Source organism: Rhodnius prolixus, unplaced genomic scaffold, assembly GCF_049639745.1.
Source record: "Rhodnius prolixus isolate KJV_2025 unplaced genomic scaffold, Rpr scaffold_7, whole genome shotgun sequence".
NCBI classification, from domain to species: Eukaryota; Metazoa; Arthropoda; class Insecta; order Hemiptera; family Reduviidae; genus Rhodnius; species Rhodnius prolixus.
In genome coordinates, this window is record NW_027411582.1 from 20,445,257 (window position 1) to 20,464,594 (window position 19,338).

The following is a 19,338-nucleotide window of genomic DNA, read 5'->3' on the forward strand; positions in this document are numbered from 1 at the left end:
AGCGAATATCGTAATTGATAATCTAAAAGCTAACATATAATTTTATTGCTTATTAGTTTGCAAATACGTCTAATAATGTTTCAACAAATTAAGGAAAATAACTGCATTTTGTGAATTGATACTTCTGCTCAGTGTTAATCTATGGGAAAGGACGACCACAATATTTTAATCGAAAAAAAACAAACAAGCAAAGCAACGTATAATTTTTTCTCCAACAACGTGAACAACAAGCTCGACCAGCTTCGTGGCACTAAGGCCATTGATCAGTACCACCGCTATCCGGCGTCCAGGGTGCCTTGATAGTAAAAAAAAGGTGGGGATAAGAAAATGGTTGACGTCCTAGCCACCAGAAAGCACTACTGTTCCCTGTCTAATACAAACCAGCTCCATTCCAAAAGCATAACACAACAGTTTATGCTAGTCCGTTCGTGAGTCACGTATGTAGTAACAATGGTGTGTATAGTGTAAAATAAGTCAACTTTTATTTGTGATACTTGCTGTTTTCTTTGTTTGTAATCTTTAATGTTGTATCGTGTACGACGAGATTTTTCTAGAAAGTACTTAAGAAGAGTGGAAAGTGACCTGTAAATAATATCTATTCGGATTGCAAATCGTAAAAAAGAAAGGTTAGCATGCATTATAAATTATTTATTATTTTAAAATTTCTCAGGGATTATTTGGGATGCTTAAGAAAATTTGTACCTTTTTATGGATTTTTAACAATCCACACATTATTGTATTTGATTTGTACTAGGGGTCAAGGACAATATTTTTTTTTTTAATTTAAATAATATTTTTTATCTAAGAATCTATTCTTCTTATAAAGAAACATAGATTTCTTGTATTAAATTAAATCAACAATAATAGTAATAAATATCAAATTTAACGCGGAGAATGTTTATAATTTCACTGTTCGAGTGAATTTTTAATTTTATATTTATTAAAATCCATTTCAATAAGATAGAAACCTTGCTTTAATCACTTTTAAAATTTATCTCAGTTTGCACTAAAATTAGACCTTAATTTTTGCAATATCTTTATTTCTAAATTGCATAACATTCACTAAACTTTGAGCTTCATGAATAAAATTTGTAAATAATTATAACAAAAAGCCTTCTCTTTTTAAATTATTTTATTTTCTTCGTATATATATATTTTTCTTTTTTTATTATTATGCACTTATAATAATTGTTGAATTAACTTTTAAATTGATGCATTTAATAAAACGTTTTCTTAAACTATTGTCACGCAGGAAATCGCCCATAGAGCAAATATAAATAACGACTTCTTCACTGACAATATACTGAAATGGGTCCCTTACATGCTATGGACAATCATTTTTTATTGCTATTTCAGTTTGATCATTCTTTAATTTTATTGTTTTCTTTAAAATATAATTTAATTTTGATAACTATTTTTTTTTTTCAATTAAAGAATCTAAAAATTATAATGTAGGAAAATAACATTAACCTTCTGTCACTTATAACCTTCCAAGTCTTGTTATCCTTTAAAGAACTGACTTGTTTGAATTAAAAGCCGGTATATCCGGTTATATCTTTTGACTTTTTTAACCTATTGAGGTATTCAGGTATGGATACGCCCTGATATATATTTTTTTTAAAATCTTTTTGCTTTAAAAACTTCTTTTATTTTATTTTTTAAAGAATTTTTATTACGTAATTAGTGAAAATAAACAAGCTGAAAATAATATTTCATAAATATTGTTGGTCGAAAATAATTTGGGTGTTAATACTTCCAGAGAGTTAGAGCAAGGAACTCAAAACTTATTACAACTCCGTGCACATATTATGTAAGCATTAGCAAGCTGAATATAATATCAGATCGATATTATTACCGATTTTTGAAATATTTGAATGCTCAGTCTTCTTTAACACTAAACCTACCGACATTTATGCATAACTATTCCTACCGTGACCGGTCAAATGACCGGACTTTAAAATTACTTTTTTTTTTTTTTTTTAAATTTATTTTGTAATTTACAATCTGTATAAATATATACAATAAGTAAATAGGTAAACAAGATGAACTGTTGCGGGAGGAGAGAAGCTACCCAACGATAGCACTCTCTACTGAATTTACTTAAATTTCTTTGTTTACAATAAAGATAATAATTATTTAACAATGAGAAAAGCATAGTTTCTTTTGTTTAAAAATAAATCTCGTAGATTTTACTCTTTTGTGCATCATTTTTTATAATTATTGGCTTCTCAATTGCACATTTCCCGCATACGTATTTTTTACAGTTTAGGCTGCATTTTTTAGTCTAATTGCCTGTGCAGTATCTTATTTGGCTATTTTCCGACCACTTGTTCTTGTACTAATATTTGTCATGCTTTTGCAATGGTAATATAAAGGTTTGCCTTGAAATTTCACTTCCGGTAGTTTTTTTTAAAATACAAAATCCATGCATTTATCCCGGGGCTAAGTCTAGGATATTGAAAACTATTTGTTGAGGCCATCTCCGAAATTTTCTACGGTTATATTTCTTCCACGAGCTGTATACATTTCTGCTAATTTCAGAGCGACCAACTCCCCAAGTGGAACTGAAGGTTCTCTGCTTTCAAGTTTTTTCCCAAATATGGAAAACCTTTCATTACTACATCGATCGCTGGCCAAAATTGGTACGGTTTATTTGGGCATGTACTGAGTAAATCTACCATCTTGACTTTTTTGGGAACAATATTGTCCTTGGAAGAGATATATGCTCTTGGTTAGAACTGTTTTGACTGTTCTCTACGAATTTGTTCCAAAATTTAGAAATCAAAGCAAATTTATCGGTTTGTAAACGATGATTTCTTTGATCCACTCGAATAAACCTCACAATTTCCGTCTACACATTTCTGCTCACACTGTTTGAGAAGAATGCTCATCCCAATTTTTTGTTCCATAGAAAAGGGCAATATCGTACATTTTTGGCCTCATATGCACCACATGCAAACATTAATCCGATAAATCCATTATCAAATTGAGTTTTCGAGAGAATTCTGTTACAAAAAAAAAATAATAATAAAATAAAATATTAAAATAAGTAAATAAAATGAAAATATTCAGCCGGTCAAATGACCGGTCGCGGTAGTTAAGACGAACTATATATTTTTCTCAATTATTAGGAAAAGAAGTGAATATTAAAAAAACAATTGTATTCATATTTTAGGAAAAGTCTTGAAGTTTAATGGCGGTATGATAACGCTGTAATTAGAAAATTTAAACCAAATTTAAAAAACGGTCAATTGATCGGTCGTGGTAGGTTTAGTGTTAAAAAAAAAGAAAAATTATTAATTAAAAGATTAATATAGTTAGGGCGCAAGCGATCTTTTGCATGACAGGTTAATGGCCTATTTGATAAATTAGTACGTGGTCAGTATACTGAAATGGGCCGTTAGGTTACTGCACTGGCAAAACAGGCTGAAAAGAGATTAGAGAAAACAAAATGAAGTAATGTGGCCTGCGTTCCAAAAGAGGGACATGCTGACTGGATCTCTAAGACCAAGAAAGGGAGGTTATAAGTTATTTATATATTTATTTTTAGTCTTTTTTTTAGAAATAAAGATTATTAAAAAGGAACTTCGAAAGATAATGTATGCAAAATTGCTTACTAGAGAAGAGCGAGCAATATCTTAATAACGCTCTATCTGGCGATGAATCTAACCTGAAACAAAGACTCCATTACACTTTAAGATATGAAGAATTTATTTCGACTTCTAAGATATCTTAATTATTTCCTGTCGATTGTATTTAATGTTTTCAAAGAACATTTTACCAATCTTCCAAGAAACAATAGCCTTGTTTTTCCCATATAAATTTTATAATCTGTGATTTAATTTTATCTTAGCCCCTACCTCATCTACCTTGCTGTCTATTTACAAAGGCAACTGTTGTACGAGCGGCACTATTTATATTTTGAGCCTAATAATAAAAAAACAGTAATTTGCCATTGAAAATGACTTTATTGTTTTCCAAAATATTCTCCTTTATGATCTATACGAGGGTCGTTTGAAAAGTCCGTGCAAAAATAAAAACTACTTAATTTTTAGGGGTAAACCTTTTTTATTTTTCAACATAGTCTCCTTTTAGGCTTATACACTTCGTCCAACGCTGCTCTAGTTTGTTGATCCCTTCCGAATAATAGGATTTGTCCAAGTCTGAAAAATAGCCATTCGTTTCTGCAATCACCTCCTCGTTTGAATAAAATCTTTTTCCCGCCAGCCATTTCTTCATATTGGGGAACAAATAGTAGTCCGAGGGAGCCAAGTCTGGAGAATAGGGGGGATGTGAAACGAGTTGGAACCCTATTTCCATTAATTTTGCGACCACAACTGCTGAGGTGTGAGCTGGTGCGTTGTCGTGATGGAAAAGGACTTTTTTGTGGGCCAATCGTGGGCGTTTTTCTTGCAGCTCAGTTTTCAAACGGTCCAATAACGATGAATAATATGCACCTGTAATAGTTTTACCCTTTTCCAGATAGTCGATGAGAATTATTCCTTGCGAATCCCAAAAGACAGTCGCCATAATCTTTCCGGCCGAAGGAACGGTCTTCGCCTTTTTTGGCGCAGATTCCCCCTTGGTAACCCATTGTTTAGATTGTTCTTTGGTCTCAGGAGTGTAGTGATGTATCCATGTTTCATCCACAGTGACGAAACGACGCTTAAAGTCCTGCGGATTCTTCTGGAACAGCTGCAAACCGTCCTTGCAACACTTCACACGATTTCGTTTTTGGTCAAGCGTGAGCAATCGCGGCACCCATCTTGCGGATAGCTTTGTCATGTCCAAATGTTGATGCAAAATATTATGTACCCGTTCATTCGAGATGCCCACAGCACTAGCAATCTCACGCACCTTCACTCTTCTGTCATCCATCACCATATCATGGATTTTATCAATGATTTCTGGAGTAGTAACCTCAAGAGGGCGTCCAGAACGTTCAGCGTCACTTGTGCCCATATGGCCACTCCGAAAATTTTGAAACCACTTATATACTGTTCTAAACGAAGGTGCAGAGTCACCATAATGTTTATCAAGCTTCTCTTTAGTCTCCTGAGTCGTTTTGTCTTTCATAAAGTAGTGTTTAATCAACACACGAAATTCTTTTTCGTCCATTTTTTGAAAATCACTCGACTTCCTCTATTCAAACGAATGCCAAACACAAAGAAATAGACCGATCTGGCTGAAACTTGGTGTGTGTTCTTCCAAGAGATGCTACTAACTAAACATAACCTCGATACGCGCCAGTGGTGCTATCTCTCTGACTTTGCACGGACTTTTCAAACGACCCTCGTACACTTCTGCTTGCGTTCGAACCACTTGTCAAAGCATTTTTTCCATTCCGCTTGAGACACCTCCAAAACATGGTTTTTGAATGCATCAATGGCTCCTTCTGCCGACGAAAATCGTTGTCCACGTAATTTATTCTTGACGTTCGGAAACAAAAAGAAGTCATTTGGTGCCAAATCAGGACTGTACGGCGGATGACTCATTAATTCGATTTTTTGAGTGCTCAAATAGTCGGTTGTTAGACGAGATGTGTGACAGCTGGCAGCTGTCTTGATGAAGAATGATCCGACGGCGCTTGTTTGTTTTCCTTATTTCATCGAAGACTTCCGGCAAACAAATGGTTGTGTACCATTCAGAATTGACCGTTCTACGTTCCTCTAAAGGCACTGTTGCCACATGACCAGTTTTTCCGAAAAAAAACAGGCGACCATTTGTTTCGAAGTGCTTTGAGCGCGAACAACTTTTGTTGCGATTTGGTTCATCTTGAAACACTCATACAGCCGACTGCTGTTTAGTTTCCGGCTCATACCCATATATCCATGATTCGTCACCTGTTACAATCTTATACACGTCTTTTGAAGCACAGCCATTGTAATTTCTTAAGCATTTGTTTGCACCAATCGACACGAGCATCTTTTTGAGATTTTGCCAGATTATGTGGGGATCCAACGAGAACAAACCTTTTTTCACGGCTAAATGATCATTCAATATTTTATATATGCTGGTGGAACTAATGCCTAAGGCAACCCTCAATCTCACAGTATGTCACATGACGATCTTGCATTGTTAGTTTTTGCATAGCATCAATGTTTTCTGGCACAACAACTGATTTTAGACGACCTTCACGACTTTCGTCGGTGAGCGAACGACCACCACGATTGAAATCGTTATACCAGCCTTTCACAGTGGCAAAGGATGGGGGCTTTATCGCCAAAAGTGGGAAGTAAGTTGATCGATGCACTCCTGTCTTGATAATCCACGTCAATAAATCATTGCACAAAAATTTTCACGAGTTAATTCCCATTTTTTCGCTGAGACACAATTTTCAAGTGACTGTAAACAACACAGATCGCGCTCAAATAACAAAACGTTCTGAAGAAGGTTATGGTCAAAAATGTCAAACTTTCAAGAACGTCAGATAGCACCTAACACTCAGTGTTGCCAAGGCTCAAAATATAAGTAGTGTCTCTCGTAATAATTGTTTGTACCAAATTAAATGACTCCATTAAAGAAAAATGCAGTGAGCCGCAGAAGTGGAGAATCGAACCTGCCAAAGCTCTGTATGAATTTATCAAGGCATGGGAATTCGGTCAAATTTTGAAAATAATGCTTACAAATTAAAAGAAATGAGGTCATAATTTCAAATTACAGAACTTTTGTGGTGGTAATACTGGCGGTAAGAATAATAATTAACAGAAATAGCATTCAGAAATTTGTCTTTATTATTAATAATTCTGGACTAACATAGTCTTATCTGATAATGTTGTCTTAGATAAGACCCATGGACTTTTCATAGTCGTTTTAAATAAGTTCAACATTGATTTGGTAGTCCAGACTGTTTAGTTGGGTAGCCTGGTGATTATATATACTACGTAAGAACTCTTAATGGAGTCCCCCCAAGTCATGTTAGAGAATATAGATTGCGTGCTGAGAAACTGACCTTTTTTTTTATTTTTTTTTATTTTTTAATAACTACAATAAATGTTTAGGTGAATTAGCTTCTAGTTGCTCATACATCTGAAATCTTTTTTTTTTTTTTGATAACGATTTTAAGCAAAACAAATTTTATTCTCAAAATTTGGAAGTGGGCTATGATCTGATTACCGCTAACATCCTGCTACAACTCTCCAGGAAAGCAATAGTATTTCTAACTACTCTCTATAATGCTGTACTTCGAACCACTTACTTTCCTATTCTCTATAAATTCTCTTCTGTAACAATGATCCCTAAACCAAATAAACCTCATTTCCCCAGCCCTTACCGACCCATCAGCCTTGTACCCATCCTGGTGAAAGTCCTCGAGAAACTTCTACTACTCCGCCTCCAAACTGAAATAGCCCCTTTAAATATCATTCCTGACCATCAGTTCGGTTTTCGGAGTTGCCACTCGACTGTTCTCCAAGCACATCGAGAAGTGGATGTAATCGTTACTTCCCTTGAATTAAAGCAGTATTGCCCGGGTGTCTTCCTTGACATATCTCAGACATTCGGCAGGGTATGGCACGCAGGACTACTTTATAAACTCAAACGCCTACTGTCTTCTACCTTTTATCTCATTCTTAAATCTTATCTCTTCGACCGTTTCTTCCAAGTCAAACAAGGCTTTTCTACTTCTCTTATCCTTCCAATACTCGCTGGAGTTCCTTAAGGAAGCATTCTAGCCCCCTTACTTTATATTCTCTATTCTGCCGACTTACCAACTCACCCGACTACAATTACTTTCACATTCGTCGACGACAATTCTTTCTCCTCATCTGGATCCTGTAATAGCAAGCCGTGCTCTCCAATCACACCTAAATCTTCTCGAGCCTTGGCTGCAAAAGTGGAGAATCAAAGTGAATGAATTGAAATCTAAATACATAGTATTCACTCTAAACAAGAAAACTCTCCCTCCTCTCTCCTTCCACAATACTTCAATACCAATTACTAACCAAGTACGATATCTCGGACTACATCTTGATAAACGACTAAGATGGAACCCACCAACGAGACTCAAACGAATTATGTATAAAATGTTGAAAAGACAACTCGACAAACGATCAAAACTGACCCTGACGAACAAACGAACACTATATACCGCTCTACTTGCCCCAATATGGACGTACGGAATACAACTCTACGGAAGCGCTAAAGAAACGAACATCAACCGACTTCAGACCTTACAATCTAAAATCCTGAGGACAATAGTTAACGCTCCCTTCTACGTCTCCAATCATACTATACACTATGATCTAAATATTCCTCTCGTCTCTGAAATAGTCCCAATCTCGTTACACAAAACTCCACTCAAATATATAGACGTCATTACAACCCTCTGATCCACAACATGTCTACTACAACACTTCCTTTAAATCCACAGCGGTGGCCACGCGATCATCTCAACATATAACGCCGACCTCCTAGGATGGTTGCTGTGTAAGCTTGCCAATCTGGCGAACTAACGGCTTCCATCACTGGATGGATGGTCGTCGTTCACTCCACTCACGCCCTTGGCGCACATGCATGTGCGCTTATATGTATGGACATATATATGCGCGCATATGAATTTGTGCTGTCCTTATCACTCATCTCTTTTGCTTATTGTACTGCATACGGTTGCAAAATAAATAAACAAATAACAAAATTTAAAAAAAAAATTGGAAATACAAGATTGTACATAAATTAGAATTAATTATCAGTCGTAATTCACCAAAAATATTATTCATAAATGAAGTAATAAGCGTTTTAAGTTAATTGAACAAAATTTATTAACCAGCACAGAGAAAACCTACGGGTTCGATACCAACCTGTTTCTCTGTAAAAGCGTTTTCATTCTACAGTAATTGCTTACAACTTTTTGTTTCATTGTGCTAAACGTTACGTAAAACCTGCATCAGGTAAATAGAATTTGTGATGCGTTGTAATGTACAATATACGAGTGGCACTACTTATATTTTGAGCCTTGGCAACACTGAGTGTTATCAGGTGCTATCTGACGTTTCCACTTGAAAGTTTCAACATTTTTGACCATAACCTTCTTCAGAACGTTTTGTTATTTGAGCGCGATTTGTGTTGTTTACAGTCACTTGAAAATTGTGTCTCAGCGAAAAAATGGGAATTAACTCGTGAAAATTTTCGTGCTATTATCAAGACAGGACTGCATCGATCAACTTTTGGCGATAAAGGCCCACCCTTTGCCACTGTGAAACGCTGGTATAACGTACTCAATCGTGGTGGTTGTTCGCTCACCGACGAAAGTCGTGAAGGTCGTCCAAAATCAGTTGTTGTGTCGAGAAAACATTGATGCTGTGCAAAAACTAATAACATCGTCATGTGACATACTGTGAGATTGAGGCAACCTTAGGCATTAGTTCTACCAGCATATATAAAATATAGCATGATCATTTAGCCGTGAAAAAAGGTTTGTTCTCGTTGGATCCCACATAATCTGACAAAATCTCAAAAAGATGCTTGTGTCGATTGGTGCAAACAAATGCTTAAGAAATTACAATGGCGGTGCTTCAAAAGACGTATATAAAATTGTAACAGGTGACGAATCATGGATATATGGGTATGAGCCGGAAACTAAACAGCAGTCGACTGTATGGGTGTTTCAAGATGAACCAAATCCAACAAAAGTTTTTCGCGCTCGAAGCACTTCTGAAACAAATGGTCGCCTGTTTTTTCGGAAAAACCGGTCATGTGGCAACAGTGCCTTTAGAGGAACGTAGAACGGTCAATTCCTGAATGGCACAAAACCATTTGTTTGCCGGAAGTCTTCGATGAAATAAGGAAAACAAACAAGCGCCGTCGGATCACTCTTCATCAAGACAGCTGCCAGCTGTCACACACATCTCGTCTAACAACCGACTATTTGAGCACTCAAAAAATCGAATTAATGGGGTCATCCGCCGTACAGTCCTGATTTGGCACCAAATGACTTCTTTTTGTTTCCGAACGTCAAGAATAAATTACGTGGACAACGATTCTCGTCAGCAGAAGAAGCCGTTGATGCATTCAAAAACCATGTTTTGGAGGTGTCTCAAGCGGAATGGAAAAAATGCTTTGACAAGTGGTTCGAACGCATGCAGAAGTGTATAGATCATAAAGGAGAATATTTTGAAAAACAATAAAGTCATTTTCAATGACAAATTACTGTTTTTTTATTATTAGGCCAAAATATAAATAGTGCCTCTCGTACTTTAACTCCCAAATTACTCTTAATAATTACTATTTAATTAATTTCTGATTATATTTTTTTATTTATCAATTTTTTTTAATGAAATTAAACCTTTTTCAAGTTTTTTATATTAACTTTTCTTTGCACTATTTCACATGTTTGTTTGTTCTGTCGTTTAATTATCTCTTGAGTCAATATTTAGAAGCTCCTGATGAAGGACACTAATTATACCCGAAACGAAGAGAACACCAATAAAATGTTCTTTTAATGAACGATTTCTCCGCCAATTGAACAACCTTCATCTTATAATTTAAGTCCTGACAAGTTATTAAACTTATTTCACTTTAATAACGGGATAACATCTGCAGTCATTATAGCTTGAAACTTTTTCTTCAGTCCACTTTTTAGCCTCCGACCAGTGTTCTCTCGTTACAAACTACACTGTGCATTATCATACAGTTAGCTATAAAGAATCTCTTAGAAGATGAAAATCTGAGGGCCAACAGCTGGGGATTCGAACCCAGAATCTTGAAGGAACTAAGCTTTTTCGGTCCAAAATTTAAGCCAAATTATTGCAATGTCAAATTTTCAATTACTAGTATATATAGATTTGCTAAAATTTCAAATTTGAAAAAAATATGCAAAATAGAACATTTTTTGTTCATTTATTTAACAATTTTAATTTTTTTTATAAGCATGATGGCACTTGACAGCCACGTAGAGGAGCTTTAACCACTTCTTCTTGCTAAATTTTATCAAAATCGGACTAAGCGTCATAGAAATATTGGTAATAATAGTTTTAGAAAGGGCCTTACTTGGGTGGGGCAAACTCCCCTCCTTATGAGGCACAGCGTCGAGACTTTTAAAGTGCAAATCTGTACAAAATTTCGATTCGAATAACACTTCATTCATGAAAATCGGTTCATGTTTCGATAATTTGAAACGATTGCTATACTTCCCCTTAACAAGTGTAAGAGCAGATCGTCGTTTTATTGTTACGTATGGGAGCCCTAACCCTGTCATCCTACCAAATTTTATCAAAATCGGGCTAAGATTTACAGAGTAATTAATGATAATAATTTTGGAGGGGGCCTTACATAAAGGGGCCTAACTCCTCTACCATTCGATGTACAGCGTCGAGACCCCCAAAAGGCACATCTACATAAAATTCAGACTCGAATGACACCTCATTCATGAAAATCGGTTCACGCGTTTAGGCGCTACGCAGTTTACAAAATAGGTAACAAGAAGAAGAAGAATTTTTGAAAAAGCCGTTTTTGCTCATTTTCAGCATCTTTTTTCTCAAAATCTATCAAATCTAGGTTGTTTCAAAAAAATTACAGTTATAAAGGAGGATTTGTCCTTTATTATAAAGAAAAATTGGGAATTTTATCTTTTATAGAAAAAGAGAAAAAAATTGTCAAAGTTGGGTGTTTTTCAACGTTACGCTTTTTCGTGCAGTTTTTGATGATCAACCCTTATACAACTGCCCTACCGGACAGTTTTAATCATTTCTAGCATAAGTTAATTTGAAAGAGGTTACGGTAGGTTTCCCTCTCTGTTGAGAAAACTATGATTTATAAAGACTTTTCTAGTATAACACCTGCCATTAAAAAGCATTTTATTTTAAAGAAATTTTTGTGTCTCTCAATTTCGCTTTTTCTAAATTAAAAGTAAATTTAGATATTTTTCATTTGACAAAAAACAAGTTTAGTCTAAAAATTTACGAAAATATTTAAGTTTAATAGCTGTGCCCACAGATTAAAAAAAAACACAAACACACTAATGTACAGATCTTGTGTAAATACATTTGATAGCTCTATGAAAGTAAACAAAGAGCTGGAACATATCCAATGGCTTCTTTTGTTTACAAAGTGTTAATCTCTTTGAAGATAATATTCTTCTATATTATTTACTAGGGAACTTTTTCAATAATTATTTTAAGTTGGCAACACTACTTATATATCCTTAATAACTGGTGGCAGTGATGTCCCTGGGTCAGTTAGCGGCGTCCATCTTGTCTTAAACGGTATCCTATTCTAGTTTCTGGTGATACTTTTTTAAATTGTTAAGTGGTTTAAGAGTATTTTTTATAATTGTTTAGATTTATTTGTTTTTAATTTAACTCTTAGTGTTTAACATTCCGTTTCGTTGCATGTAAAGTTGTAATCATTGTTAAAATTAGTGAAAAATGATTCAGTGCCAAATGCCGGTCATTTGTTTCTGTGAAATTCTTTTTGATTTAATAAGATGTAAAGAGTTTAAAAAAAGGTAAGAAATTGAATTTATTGTTAGTTTCTTTAATATTTTATTATGTTTTGATATTAAATATTCAGTATCCATCTTATCGTGAGCATACGTTTCTTTGTAGCGAATTGGGAATGAATAGGTTCAAAGGCAGCGCCATCTTGAAGTTTTATTTTAAAGAATATAATTTATTTCTATTTAATTTTTTAATTCTCTTCCACATTGTTGAATACTTTTCTCTTTTTCAATTGGTTAATATTTTGCAGAATAGGATTGTTGATTTTTGCACATCATAACTCATTCATTCGTCTCTCTATTTCTGACAGGCTTCAGTTTTTGAATTAATTGAACTTAACGTTTTATGAAGTAACCCTTCCCAATCAGAAATAAAACGACAAATGCTATACAAATCAGCAAGTACCCAACAATTCATTCATACTTCAGCTCGTAATTTCAGCCATTTTTGAAACTTATGAAAAAGCATGTAGTTTATTGAAATTTGGTAACAATAATATCATTTAAGTAATTATACATCATTACATTTTCATTAATACTGTTTGGAATTTATTATATGGGTTTTATTATATGGGAATTTATTATATGTCAAATCAACACAAAAAAAGACCATTTTTGACCTCACCATCTCGGATTTTCTTGAAATTTGGCACATGTGTACTATTGGTATAGACTTGGAAAAATATGAAATTTTACTGTGATATGTCAACTGGTTTATGAGTTACAGGGCTGTAAAGTTGCCAAAAATGGGCTGAAAAACAGGGAACCCCGTGTTTTTGAATTACTGTAGAAGCTTTCCTAATTGAGCCACAGACTTGGGATTGGTGTCATTTTATAGCATATATAATGCCCTTTCCTGTGATATGCGACACCATATGGGTTAGGATAAATAAAGTTTGTTAAATTTAAATTTAAAATTTTTTAAAAAGTACATATTTTAAAATTTTAAAATTAATTCTATGAATAGCTAGTAGTGTTATGAATAGGGAACGGATTCGTATGTATTTACATAATTTTTTCTAGGCAATTTACAGACGTTTTTCAACTAGAAGTATTCATACTGACACTTTTTAAGCCGTTTGAGTCTACTTTTATTTCACATATTTCCACATATTTGGATGTTATCGCATATTTATACATATTTGATTAAAATAAATAAATATTTCTACATATTTAATCAAAATATGTACAGATTTTTTCATATTTTTCATTTTGGGCATATTTTCATAATTGGGAGGTGGTTGACAGGAACTGTGAACCACAGACTGTAGGGCTATGAATCACAGTGGGTACAATGGTTATTGTAATTTACACAGAATGCTGCTAAACAGTGACGGGCACTTGTTAGTTCTTTGAAGTTGTCTGTTCTTTCAGCTCGTTCGTTGAAGTGTCCAATTCATTTCGTTCGGTCACTTAGTGTATTCTTTTCTGACAATTGCGTATTTCTTGCACAAGCCATTACCCAACTTGAGTCCCAAAATGTTCGACTGACAGAAAACGTGTCTAACGTTAAAAAAGACATCGAAAAGGTGGAAGGAATACCTGGGAATAAGGGAGATCTGATCAGATCAAAACTGTTAGAAGTACTGAGCAAGAACAAAGGGTGGGACCATCTGCCAGATTTCTGATATTATCAGTGGAACAGAAGTCACCTCAGAACATCGTGTACCCTTTACAACCAACGAGATAACTTCTTTCAGCAAGGCACCTATAACATCTGTAGATGTTGAACGATCTTTTAGTCGTTACAAGTCCATCTTACGCCCAGATCGTCGTCACTTTACGTTCCAACATTTGAAATTTCATGTGGTTGCAAACAATTTCGAAGAGTGAAGTTTTCAAAATTGAAAATTTAACATCTTTTTATAAATAGTAAAAATGTTCTTTGTTGTATAAATCATTATAACTTGTAAAAACAAATTATTTTGTTCCTAATAAATTATTATATATTGTAAAAATGTTCTTTTCTTGTATAAATAATTATAACTTGCCCCCCCCACCAAAAAAAAAAAATCCATTTTCTTAAAAAAAAATGTCCATTTTACTTAAATATTCCAGAAAATATTTTAAGAAAATCACATATTTTCCACATAATTGACGAAAATAAATGCATATTTTAATTAAATATTTGGCATTTTTAATACATAAAAATCCGTTCCTTAGTTATGAATCACTGGGCAAAATATTAATTTGGGACGACAATGGCTTCATTGTTAAAAAAATTAAAACTAAAGCTCCTTTTCATGGAAAATATATTTTAATTAATTAAAGTAATAAATAAATTGAAAATAGTAATAATGAATCAATGAATCATAATTAATAATTATTAAGATTTAAAATATTGATTTTGAAATCATTTTTAGAATTAATAATTATGATTACAGTAATTATTCATATTAATTATAATATTTTAATGAAATTATGCAGTTAATCAAATTATACAAAAATAATTCAATTCAATATCTTTGTTCAAGAACAGTCTTCTTTGGCTGAGATAACAGCCTCTTTAAGTTGGTTTAAGTCGGCAAAGGGCCTTGTGATGGCGTATGGGGTTCGGTAACGAGACTGGCAGTTCGTGCCAGTTTGCAATGACCCTATGGAAATCAAATCCAAACTTCACTACAACTTTTTGAGTGGACAGTAGAAAACATCACCAACATAGACTTTGCATATTCAACCCAGGAAGACTATGTTGAATCTGAGTGTTTTTTAAAAAATCGGTTTGCTCAAGCATTGGCTATTAAAGGAACACAGCAATACCATGCTTTCATTCCCAGAAGTAAATCCAAAATATTGGTTAAAAACTTTTCTATGAACTCAGAAGCTTGCGAAATGGAAGTTTCAAAATTCCCTGATAAACTAAAATTAGCCGACATATCAGGTTATATCAGTGTAGTCTATAAAGAAACTGGTGGCTTGGATATGTTTTAGAGAAAAATGAAGAACTTGATGAAGTAAAAGTAACTTTTCTTCATCCAGCTGGACCCTCTAAATCATCTCGCATCCAAGAAATGCCGATATTCTTTGGGTCTCAGTAGTGGATGTTTTGATAAAAATTGATCCTGTGACTCTGACTGGAAGAACTTACATATGTCCTACTAGAAAGTGATGCATGTCAAACAAATGAAGCCTTTTCAAGCTTAAAATAATAAAGAGATCCTATTACTTAACAGTATGTTTTACTTTGGTCTTATTAGTGGAATTATTATTAGCATTATTGTATTAACATGAATTCAGAGTTGAATTAATCGGATTGGAGCTTTAGTCTTAAATTTTTTTAACAATGAAGCCATTGTCATCCCAAATTAATATTTTGCCCAGTGATTCATAACACTACTATCTATTCATGGAATTAATTTTAAAATATGTACTTTTTAAAAAATTTAAATTTTAAATTTAAATTTAACAAACTTTATTTATCCTAACCCATATGGTGTCGCATATCACAGGAAAGGGCATTATATATGCTATAAAATGACACCAATCCCAAGTCTGTAGCTCAATTAGGAAAGCTTCTACAGTAATTCAAAAACACGGGGGTTCCCTGTTTTTCAGCCCATTTTTGGCAACTTTACAGCCCTGTAACTCAGGAGCCAGTTGACATATCACAGTAAAATTTCATATTTTTCCAAGTCTATACCAATAGTACACATGTGCCAAATTTCAAGAAAATCTGAGATGGTGAGGTTCAGATCCCGTGTTGATTTGACATGGAATATGTGACAGTCAAGGTGATGTGTGAACACCCTTGGGCGACATTGGTTTGAACTCCTGCTATTACAAATTTTGCTCTTTTTATATTAATTGGCAATTTTCCTGGTATGTCTTTAAACAGTTCTTTTTTTGTTTTTCATCAACATTACGTTTGTATTATAAAGTATGTATTTAATAAATATAATATTGTTCTATTAACTCTATTGAGTAAAAGGTTTCCGGATAATTAAATATCCCAAAGTTGGCAATACTTTAGGAACATGGTGAAACGTGGTGGGGGGGCACGTCAGTGAGAAGTTCAATTTCACTATTAAATTAGTTACATTATAATGCATTGTGAATAACCCAATTTTATTGAAATAGTGAATTCCACTGAAATAATACTTCCTTTTTTTTGACTGTTTCTACCGTGCTATTGATTTTCCTTAATTTCTTAATTATCTTCGTTGAGATATTACCATAAGTGTCCCCATTTACCATTATCACTTTAAATAACCATCTTTGGTTATCAGAAAAACGCTGATCTAGCGGTCCGTACCTTTTCTTCCATTTTTCTTGCTTGCAGAGATCCTGGATTCGAAACCAGCTGCTAGGTCCTTAGATTTTCACTCCCTAGGAGCTTCTTATAGCTTACTGTCCATGGTGATCTAGTAACCAGAGGCTGGCAGAGTACTGTAAAAAGCTCTGTGCGCCAATAATCACAGATATTGCCTTAAATTAAAAAAAAAAAATAAATAATAAAAATACTAGCTACTTCGGTTTTTAAATAGCAATTTTAGAATAAATATATTGGATAAAAGTGTATTTGCTTACCAATCTTTCTTGTTTGATAAATTCGGATCTGGGGTGGTTAGAGTGGTTATGAGTGTGGACTTGTAACTAGGAATTTTTCAGTTTAAGTCCTGATTGTAGCTACGTTTTATTTGTTTGAATATTATTGTAACGCTTCAACCCTCCTTCCAGACTTTAGGGGTTTCAATTAGAAAAAAAGAACACCTGGTCGACACTTTAAAACTTTATTATCTTACATAAAAACCCTTGACTAATAATTATTAAATTAACTAATAATACACGTAAATTGCAAATATGTAAATTAACTAAAAAGGATAAAAACAACTACTAAAACAGGAGTTCCCCCTTACCGCCCGTCGCCCTGCCAACCGGGACCAGAGAGTGGCACCCCAAAGACCATAGACAGATTTGGCTTACCCGCCGCCAACACCTGCAGCTTGCCCATTCCTGGCCAAAAATCTTCTCGTCTTCGTCAGGGTTTTTCGCACTCAGCACCAGCCACTCCTTTCGCTCGCACTCACTGTTCTGTTTTCCTTTTCTTCTTTTCTGTCATACTACCTCTCACACAGACCCACATAGACGCACTCTACACACACACACCACTCTCTAGACCCCCACCATTCCGTCGGCAGCGCGAACAATGCTCCTAGTAACTTCCTGACTATGCATTCTAAGACTACATTATAGGTATCGTGTTACGTCCTCTATGTATAACAATTTAATTCTAAAAGAAAATATAATTACAATTCACCAAACCCACAATTCCGTCCCTTACATTATTAATATTGAAGTTACAACTTCCGGCCATGATACCACATTTTTTTTTGAATGAAGACGATTATTTTACTAGTAACTGAATGCAGCAGTCTGCAATTTTTGTTACGATATCAATCACAGAACTATAGAATGAATTTTCTGCTACTTCGCCCATGATTTGTACAAATCTTGAACAAGTGTTCAATCTCTTTCATGCGCAAATCAACGCATGTTTAACCACCATATCTTTGTTCCAAATATTTTTCTGCTCAGCTAACCAAATCATCGTATTATATACGCGGCATTATACTTTTTACCAACAACTATAGATAGTTGGTAACAGAAATTCTGTGTGTTCTTGTACAAAATATTTAGTGGGTATTTGTTTATGATAATTTTATTAAAAAGAAAATAATAAACTAGGTATTTATATCACCTTTTTTGTGGTATTTTCTCTTGCCGATTTGTAAAAGATCAATGTGACCCAATTTTTTGAAATTTGAGTTCTTATTGGAAATAAAAAGTTTTGAAATGTTGTGGTTAATTTTTTGGGTATTTTTTTTTGCCCTAAAATTTGAAATTTTAGTTTTATTGTCCGATTTTATCGCTTATACAGGGTGTTCATTTTGAGACGGCTCAAATGCATTTCATGCTTAAACGGTTAATCTGAGCAAAAAATGGTAGAGAAAAAATTTGTTGCTCGTCACCTCTAGTTTCAGAATATGTGACTTGATTTTAGATTCCTGTCCGCATGCCCAAATTTAAAGAGTATAAGCCTCCTCAGATACAGGGAGCAGTTAATAACCTTCTGGCTAACCTGGCTTGTGAGCCAGAAGAGGCTACCTTTGAAGGCACAGTACATGCTGCACAAGCTGCGAAAGTGCATTATTTGATAAATTAAGGAATAAGTTTGATCCTTTACTTGAAAGATATTGATCACTTAAATATGTGGCAGGTTTCCAATTTTTTTTTGGTAATTAAACGCAACTCTCCCAAAAATTACCAAATAATTATTAAACCTTCTTGTTTGTAACAGATGTAAAATTATTTTTTACCCATTTTATGTATGCTTGAGAACATCTAAAGCTCTTAACATTTGATTTTTCTTAGAAAAATCACTCGGAAAACTACTTATTTCCCCGATATTAAGAAAAATACTAGCTTTACTGCCTTGGTAATATTTTCAGTAGAAAGGGGATGAAAAAATACATAAAAATGAGCTATCGCGTGCTCTTCTTTCTCTTTGATAACAAGTTAAAAAATTGAAATATGATTAATAAATATCAGATTTTGAAATGGCCTAGCACCTTTAATTTTGAAGATATCGAATTGCGATTTCCGGTTTCTTTCATAATTTTTTATACTCTTTAAAAGTGTGTATATGAAAATGGGGGTCAACAGCGAACCTTCACTTTTGATCTTGCGTCAGCCGCGTATGCGGGCAGAAATCTAAAAATCAAGTCACATATTCTGAAACTAGAGATGACGGGCAACAAAATTTTTCCTCTACCATTTCTTGCTCAGATCAACCGTTTAAGCATGAAATGCATTTGAGCCGTCTTAAAATGAACACCCTGTATAATGAAGAGTAGTTTATGGTTGAAGACACTGTAGACATTGATGTTTTTTAGGAAATATCAACT

General features: G+C 34.1%; 1 protein-coding gene and 1 long non-coding RNA gene across 7 annotated transcripts in view; one reads left to right on the plus strand and one right to left on the minus strand.

Annotated features, from left to right (window-relative positions):
- Positions 1 to 386: 386 nt before the first annotated feature.
- Positions 387 to 19,338, plus strand: part of Pgant9 (polypeptide N-acetylgalactosaminyltransferase 9) — a 709,503-nt gene continuing 690,551 nt past the window's right edge. For 4 of the 5 annotated variants that reach the window (XM_074114441.1, XM_074114448.1, XM_074114443.1 and 1 more), the window contains exon 1: positions 387 to 626. The gene's annotated coding sequence lies outside the window, so the exon portion shown is untranslated. Of the gene's footprint in view, positions 627 to 12,423; positions 12,443 to 19,338 lie in introns of those variants that run through there. The other variant, XM_074114442.1, reaches the window with a different exon arrangement.
- LOC141447172 (uncharacterized) lies at positions 12,639 to 17,716 on the minus strand. Of its 2 annotated transcripts, none has more exons than XR_012454194.1 (3): positions 17,290 to 17,716; positions 16,961 to 17,143; positions 12,639 to 16,858 (listed from the first exon to the last, which is right to left on the minus strand). It is a non-coding gene; the product is annotated as an uncharacterized lncRNA (long non-coding RNA). The 2 variants fall into 2 exon arrangements; XR_012454193.1 differs by having other exon boundaries at positions 17,357 to 17,705.